The following is a 7,646-nucleotide window of genomic DNA, read 5'->3' on the forward strand; positions in this document are numbered from 1 at the left end:
TTCTATTTGGAAAGGGAAACAAGGAAAAAGGAAAATGGCAATGTATTAAATCCTATGGCAAAAGAATATCGGCCTGGAAAATCAATGCAACAAAATAAACTAACACAACTGTCAATACCACCAAACAAACAAGTGGATGTGAGATCAAAGGAATGTGGCCAATGGCATAGCACTGCTACTAACCACAAGGAACAGGAAAGCTGTGGTATATGGACAGTGTGCAAGTTAAAACATATTAAGAAATGATAATGTACAAATCTAAAGCCATATGTTGCTTCACAAGTCAGAGCTTATTCAGAGGTGGCTGATGACCCTAGCCAGGTGGGGGGTGGAATTAGCAATCGGGGAGACAGAAGTCTCCACATTGTCTTCACTCCCTTCCTCCAGGCACTTGAATGATCAAAGAAGTTGGTCAACAGCTGGTGGGGGGATTCTCTGCCACCCAACCACCTGTGTTCTAATGTAAATGTGAAATTCAGTGCATAAAAGTGAACTACAATGTGACTTGAGATTAGAACTGTCCCACACGACGTGAGGCTGTTGGGGAGCTCCGGCTCCCTGGCTCTCTCTGCTATGCTGTTATGATGCTGTTGAATGCTGAATAAATGACCATGGAACTTGGAAACCTGACGTCTGTCTCTTCTCATCCACTTCTTATTACCACCAACGGGCCTGCTAAGCGCAGTTTATGCCTCATCATATACGACATTTTGGCGAGCCAGCTACATCGTTGTGCTCACTTTTGCGAGTGTGTGCTTCGATTAAAGGACCTGTGTATTTTTTTTTTTTAAGCAAGATTTATTCAAAGAGTACACAAGACATTGTATTCACATTTACAAAAATTGAAACAACTCTTCGGTTTTACATTTTCTCCCAACAACTCCCACCCACCCCTCCCCATCCGCCCACCATTTTCCCCACAAGGCCGGACATACAAACAACAATACATGTACATAAACAAGATCAAATAAATAAAGTAGGATACATAGTTAAGAGACAGGAACAAAAAAACAAAACAAAACACAAAATTATGTTCAAGGGAATGAAGAATAGATTAGAATTTGAGAAGGATAAGGAGAAAAAAAAAAAAAAAAAAAAAGGAATTAACAATGATAATAGCAGTGATGTATATAAAAACAAATATACCAATAAAATATGAAATATATTAAAAATAAAACTGTATACACATTTATATAAGTAATGAGCTGAATTAGCTCATTCCGTGACCTTCACATGAAATCACCTCCTTAATACCTTAAGTTATGCATCTTGCACCAAATAGAGATCTGCACCACCAAAGCACCCCAGTACCATGTGTTTTCAGTCAGGTGATAATGATTGTAATCTGCTTACATATGATATTAATGGTTGCCAATAGATATAGAATTTGTCAGAGGATCCTCGAATTGTGAATTTAATTTTTTCAAGCTTCAGAAAAGACATAACATCAATCAGCCATGATTTAGCCGAGGGAGGGGGCTCTGCTTTCCAGTGTAAGAGTATCCTCCTGCGGGCAATTAATGAAGCAAAAGCAATAACAGTAAGTTGTTTTCTAGTAAGAACTACATCCTCCTCAGGGATCCCAAAAATCGCTATTTGAGGGCACGGCAGAATGGTTGTCTCCAACACCTCAGACATAACATCAAAAAAGGTTTTCCAGAACGTAGACAATTTGGGGCAAGACCAGAACATGTGGGACAGGTTTCCTGGTGATTGTGAACATCTATCACAACTGTCCACTACGCTAGGATATATTTTAGATAACCTTGTTTTACTATAGTGAGTTCTGTGGAGAACTTTAAACTGGATAAGGCTAAGCCTCGCACAAGAGGAGGAGGAATTAACCCTCTCCGTTGCCCGCTCCCACCAATCATCTGAAAAGGTGATAGGACCTGTGTATTTTGAGGTGACTATGGGTGCGGGCCTGTGAGGAGAATCGGACCCGTGGATGTCTTCCTACGGCGAGGAGGACCACCGCGGAGCAGACCATGGAGTCTTCAGGGCGACCTGCGACGGCGGCGCTGTGATGACTACGTACGCCTCGGGACCACATCTCAGATGGCTGCTACGACGCATCTACTCTTCTCATGGAGACGGAGGAGCGGACAACTTTCTGTGTCGAAGTTATCCGTGGGGGGAGGTGGTGTGAGAATGGAGCGGCTATTTTTTGGCTGGAACAATGGAACCATCTAGACCTGCGCTCGGCTATTCTGCTTGACGTGCGTGGACATTGAGCTAGAAGCGACGACAGCAGCATTATCGGATGGGAACAATGAACATGCAGGACAGAGGTTGTATTTTAGTGATAGAGTGGTTTAAACCACGGAGCGTTATTTTTGTTGCCGTGCGTAAAAGTGTTGCGAGGACTTTGTTTCACTTTCTGGTCTCTGGGGTTTAATGTGGAGTTTTTTATTTTCGTTGAGTATGAGATTGATGATGATCGATGCTGAAGTGTGTTTGAGGGCGATTCCCTTATATTTTTATGTGTAACATTGTATCCCAGAGTTTAAAGACAACAGAAAGGCCTGCACACTGATTAGAAGGGGAAATGCATATTTGATGCGACGTGAGGGCGTGTCTCTGACAAACTATAATAAGGCATAAAAAGTTTGGTCTTGAGATATTTGATTCCCTTATGTTAAGTATGCGACTGAGATTGATAATGAGAGGCGAAGGGGGCTAGGAGAAAAAAGATTTTCTCAAAGCGACGGCAGGCGGAAGGAGAGATCGATGCGCTGAAGTGCATGTTGATGTATTTTCCCTGAATAAGGTTTTCTGAGTTGTTTTATTTTTTAAGCTTGTTTTATCGGGAAATAAGTTCCAGTTTTGCCGTTATCGTCAGACGAGCGTCATGTGATCCATGACTACGCAGTGATTTAAGCCGACACGTTTCTAAATACCGATATTCTTTCTTATTTTGTTAAGCAGTTTGTCTATTTTTATTTTGAAATTTGATGTAAACCACTGTATGACTATTGTGTAATTTTTATTCCTGTATCTAAGTTGTTCGGTCTCATGTGTTGTTTGTGTTGAATCTGCTGAATGTCCTTTGTCTAAACTTCCAGTCACTGGTCTTGGGGGGTGGGAGAATGTTATTTTTTGGTGTTTTCTCTTGCAAACTGTTTATTCAATATACCTGGTTGCGAAAGAAATTAAATTCTTCCGTGGGGGGAAGTTGTGTGGTATATGGACAGTGTGCAAGTTAAAACATATTAAGAAATGATAATGTACAAATCTAAAGCCATATGTTGCTTCACAAGTCAGAGCTTATTCAGAGGTGGCTGATGACCCTAGCCAGGTGGGGGGTGGAATTAGCAATTGGGGAGACAGAAGTCTCCACATTGTCTTCACTCCCTTCCTCCAGGTACTTGAATGATCAAAGAAGTTGGTCAACAGCTGGTGGGGGGATTCTCTGCCACCCAACCACCTGTGTTCTAATGTAAATGTGAAATTCAGTGCATAAAAGTGAACTACAATGTGACTTGAGATTAGAACTGTCCCACACGACGTGAGGCTGTTGGGGAGCTCCGGCTCCCTGGCTCTCTCTGCTATGCTGTTATGATGCTGTTGAATGCTGAATAAATGACCATGGAACTTGGAAACCCTGACGTCTTCTCTTCTATTCTCCTCCATATTATTACCACCAACGGGCCTGATAACACGCAGTTTAATGACTCAAATACACGACACATGTTTAATTGATTGGTGTGACCATGGGTGGTGCTGTTGTCTATTTAGGCGTCAAGTTCACTGCCATGGGCAGGAGGTTTTGACCCGGAAGGGCAATGGTTTTTGACCACAGGTTACTGCTGTATGAATCACCACACCGCGAAATGTTTGTATGAAAAGTTTAGTCATCTGTCTATGGAACCCAAAAGATAATATTGTGCACGGTGAAGTAAATAAATACATAATTCTTTTTATGAAGAAATGCCTGCATCGTATCATTGGAACACCGAGACACAGCGAGCGGGTTGATATTAGATTAAGCAAAGTATCGGCGCGTCAGCCAGGTCTAACTACGGGCTCATCTCCTCAGTAGCTCCGTATGAGACGGGAGCTCCTTTAATAGATATCATGCCCCCCAACAAGGCACACGGCTTAGGCGCTGACGCATTTGGTGGTCTGATATATTATTCATGTGAAACTAATTATGATTTTGTCTTTTCACTTTCTGAGAGTTTTTTATGTTGAATGTTGTTGTTTTTTGGCTTTGTTTTTCTTCACTAAAAGTTAACTTAACTGTGAACATGGTGTTATTGTGCAGGTTCTGTGTTACCTGCTCTTCCTCCAGTCCATGTCATTTGTAAAGCCCAGAATGGAGGACCAGTCACCTTCAGCATCAGTATCAGCTCCACAGACCCAGGTACAGTACATCTGTTTACTGTTGTCTTCTTTATTCACAGCTTTACTTTATTTGTTTGTTTGTTTATTTAGACAGACTTAGCAATGCAACTCATTTTCATCCACAGTCCCCACAAAAACACATAAAAACTAGCAACAGAGTCCATTACATTTCAAAAGAAAAACAGAATAGAGATACACATGAATCATCACACCTGTAAAATACCAGTTTGTGAAACAATAATCAATGTGGGATAAAATCATACAGCACATCACACAGCTGTAACATAATATTAGATTAATTAGCTGCATTTGAGTGCAAATGTTTCCACATGTTATACGATCATGTTCAATTCATTAACACATTGACCGCCAGAGGTTAATCTCATAATGTACTCACCAGTGCCAACGTTTTATTGTTGTTTTTTGTTTTTTTCACGTCGCCATAGATCTTGTTAAAATCCTTAAGATTGAGCCGTACACGGTCTGTTTACATCGGCGACATCTCCCTGCGTGTACCAGTCCAAACCACGTGTCAAACGGAGCCGCCATGTTTGAGTTCTGACCGTTTATGTTAACATGGGAAATGCGAGGATGAAAAACTACATTTTAGGTTTCAGGTTTACAGGGCTTTTTGTGTACGACTTAGAATGGAGGCAGACGGGAAACAAAAAACGGGATCGCACTTCCGTTTGACTTCGGGTGGTGTTACACTGAAAATGGTCCCCCTAGAAAATTGAAAAAAAAAAAAAAAATCGAAAAAAAGGAAAAAGCACCACAGCCCGTAGGCTACGGGATCGGCGCTTAACCGTTGGATTTAACGGCCCGTAGAACTACGGGCCCGGCGGTCAATGTGTTAAAAAAAGTGCGGTCATCATTGGAAAAAAGGTGTGTGGTTTCTTAGCATGACCTCACATACATTTTCGTCAATAGTGGCCTACAGTCAAAACATCCAACAATCATTGGATTTCTTTTTGCCTTGGATACTAGAGAAGTGAAATTATTCCAGCACATCCACTAACGTGACAAATTTGCCTCACTTCGACCTATGGTCAATGGTCAACCTAGGTCAACCTAGGTCAATTCCAAAATAAGCAATATTAATTAACTTCTATGTCTCCAGTCTCCACAAGTTGTCATTCAAATTCTACTGAAATATTTGACAATATATTTGGCATATTTATTATCATTTTGACATTTGAAACCGGTTGAATGATGTGTTTACGATTTACTGTTTATCCTGAAGTATAAATTAAGCCTAATGCCCAATGAAATATTGTATTGAGAGAATACAGAAGGTTTATGTTGATGCAATGGAGTGGTTATTGCTAAATACAAGATGTAATGTTGAACCACTCAGGCATGATATGATTAAAATAACATGACTGTGTACAACAGGGTGCTGGTGATGGCTTGACTTCAGAAAAGATGGATGCAGGAAAAGGTGAGCTTTTTCTGGTGCTACCCTTTGTTTACCAGTATGTACATACTCAATATCATATTCCCAAACTATGAATGTACTAGTTGTTCCACTACTGTTGTTGGCGGGATGTACAGATGCAGAGAGCTTTATTTTGCATTCACATAATGACAATTTTCTGGGATACATTTATGTCAACCACTCTCTTTTTCTCTTGCAAACAGCACATTTTGTGATCCAGCACAGGGCACAGTTGATTCAAAAGGTCACCACAGTCATGCCTATAGTAGACAGTCTAGGAACCATGGTCCATCCTGAGATCTATGCCGGGATTCAAGCTGAGAAGACAAGCATGGACCAAATGAGGACACTGTATACAAAGGTGTTAGATCCAGGTGGAACAGTAGTTAGAGAAGCATTTCACGATGCCCTTAAACAACATCAACCCCACCTGTTGAAGAGCCTTGGTAAGATCACATGTACTGCTATTTTTTGTCTCCGCCAGGCCGGATGGCTGAAGGCCGGAGACTATGTTTTCGTTTTCATTTTCAGAATACGTGTCACTTTAATTTTAAAGGAGAACAGCACATGCAACAGCCTTAATATTCTTCAGCTACAGGTTCATTACTAGACACGTCTAGTACCAATAGAGAGCAGTTGCGATGCGTCCTCCATTATGTTAATTAGTCTAATTCTAAAGAAGTGGTTCTCAAAGTGGGATATAGGGACGGCCAGGGGTCCTTGGGGGCTCTAGGGGGTCCCTAGCAAAATGTGTTTAAAAAGCATCAATATCACTTTAAAACTATATATCTAGGCTATTTGAAGATAGCCAATCTACTAATCATGTGAGCTTGTAGATCTGCTATTTTCAAAAGATCTTGAACAGTATACTGTATAAATACAGACAACGAAGGTTACGAAGGTAACCACGGTTATGTTTCCCCTCATTGGATCACTCCAATGTGGGTATAGAAGTACCCGATTCACCTGGTGGTTGAGGTAGGAACAGTCAGGCCAACAAGAAGACTGAAAGCATAGAACCTACCCCGAACTGGCCGCCTCGTCTGTGAGGTCAGGAGGAGCTGCCCAGAACTGCCGACACCACTGCATTAGGTGTCACCACGTTGATATTATAAAATCTGGCAAAGGTGGCAGATGAGGCCCAACTGGCTGCGGCACACACCTCAGAGAGTGGAACTAGATGTGGCCATTCCCCTGGTGGAATGAGCCACCACACCAACTGGCCCAGGCCTACCAGCCAGCCCATATGCCAACTGGATTGCGTCCACAATCCATTGGGACAGCCTCTGCTTAGACAGACTTGACCCCAGGACCCGCTCTGCATAGCACACAAAGAGCTGGTCTGTCCTGCGCAGCGACTGCGTGCAACTCACATAAGCTTGCAGAGCCCTTACAGGGCAAAGCACACTGGGAGCAGAACACCATGCCCCTCCTCGTCTGCAGATGGGGAGAAAGCAGATAGAGACCAGGGACTGTTGACGTACCCCTCAGACAGGACCTTCGGCAAGAAAGAAGGATTTGGTCGAAGGACCACACTCCTCCGGTCAGGCCCCATCTGGAAGCACTCAGGGCTTACTGAAAGAGCATGCAACTCACCAACCCTCTTGGTGGAAGTGATTGCTAGCAGAAAGGCCACCTTCAAAGAAAGGTGCTTCAACGAAGCAGCCTCAAGGGGTTCGAATGGAGGCCTAGCCTAGTAAGGGCTGACAAAACAATGTCCAGATCCCAGCGAACAACCTTCTTAGCTAGAACTACACCAAGAACTAAAGATTCGCCAGCGCAAGTGATATGCTGCATTAGTAGAAGGAGCCCTGGCTCCCTGCAAAGTAGCTATCACCCCCTCTTGGAGGCCTAGCTCTGA

At 42.6% G+C, this 7,646-nt stretch overlaps 1 long non-coding RNA gene across 1 annotated transcript; it reads left to right on the forward strand.

Annotated features, from left to right (window-relative positions):
- The first annotated feature begins 4,254 nt into the window (after positions 1-4,254).
- On the forward strand, positions 4,255-6,226 carry LOC308088385. The gene is made up of 3 exons (XR_013933438.1): positions 4,255-4,366; positions 5,743-5,788; positions 5,989-6,226. It is a non-coding gene; the product is annotated as an uncharacterized lncRNA (long non-coding RNA).
- Positions 6,227-7,646: the final 1,420 nt, after the last annotated feature.

This window comes from Gymnoscopelus braueri, assembly GCF_963280865.1.
Source record: "Gymnoscopelus braueri genome assembly, chromosome: 7".
In the NCBI taxonomy this organism is placed as follows: Eukaryota; Metazoa; Chordata; class Actinopteri; order Myctophiformes; family Myctophidae; genus Gymnoscopelus; species Gymnoscopelus braueri.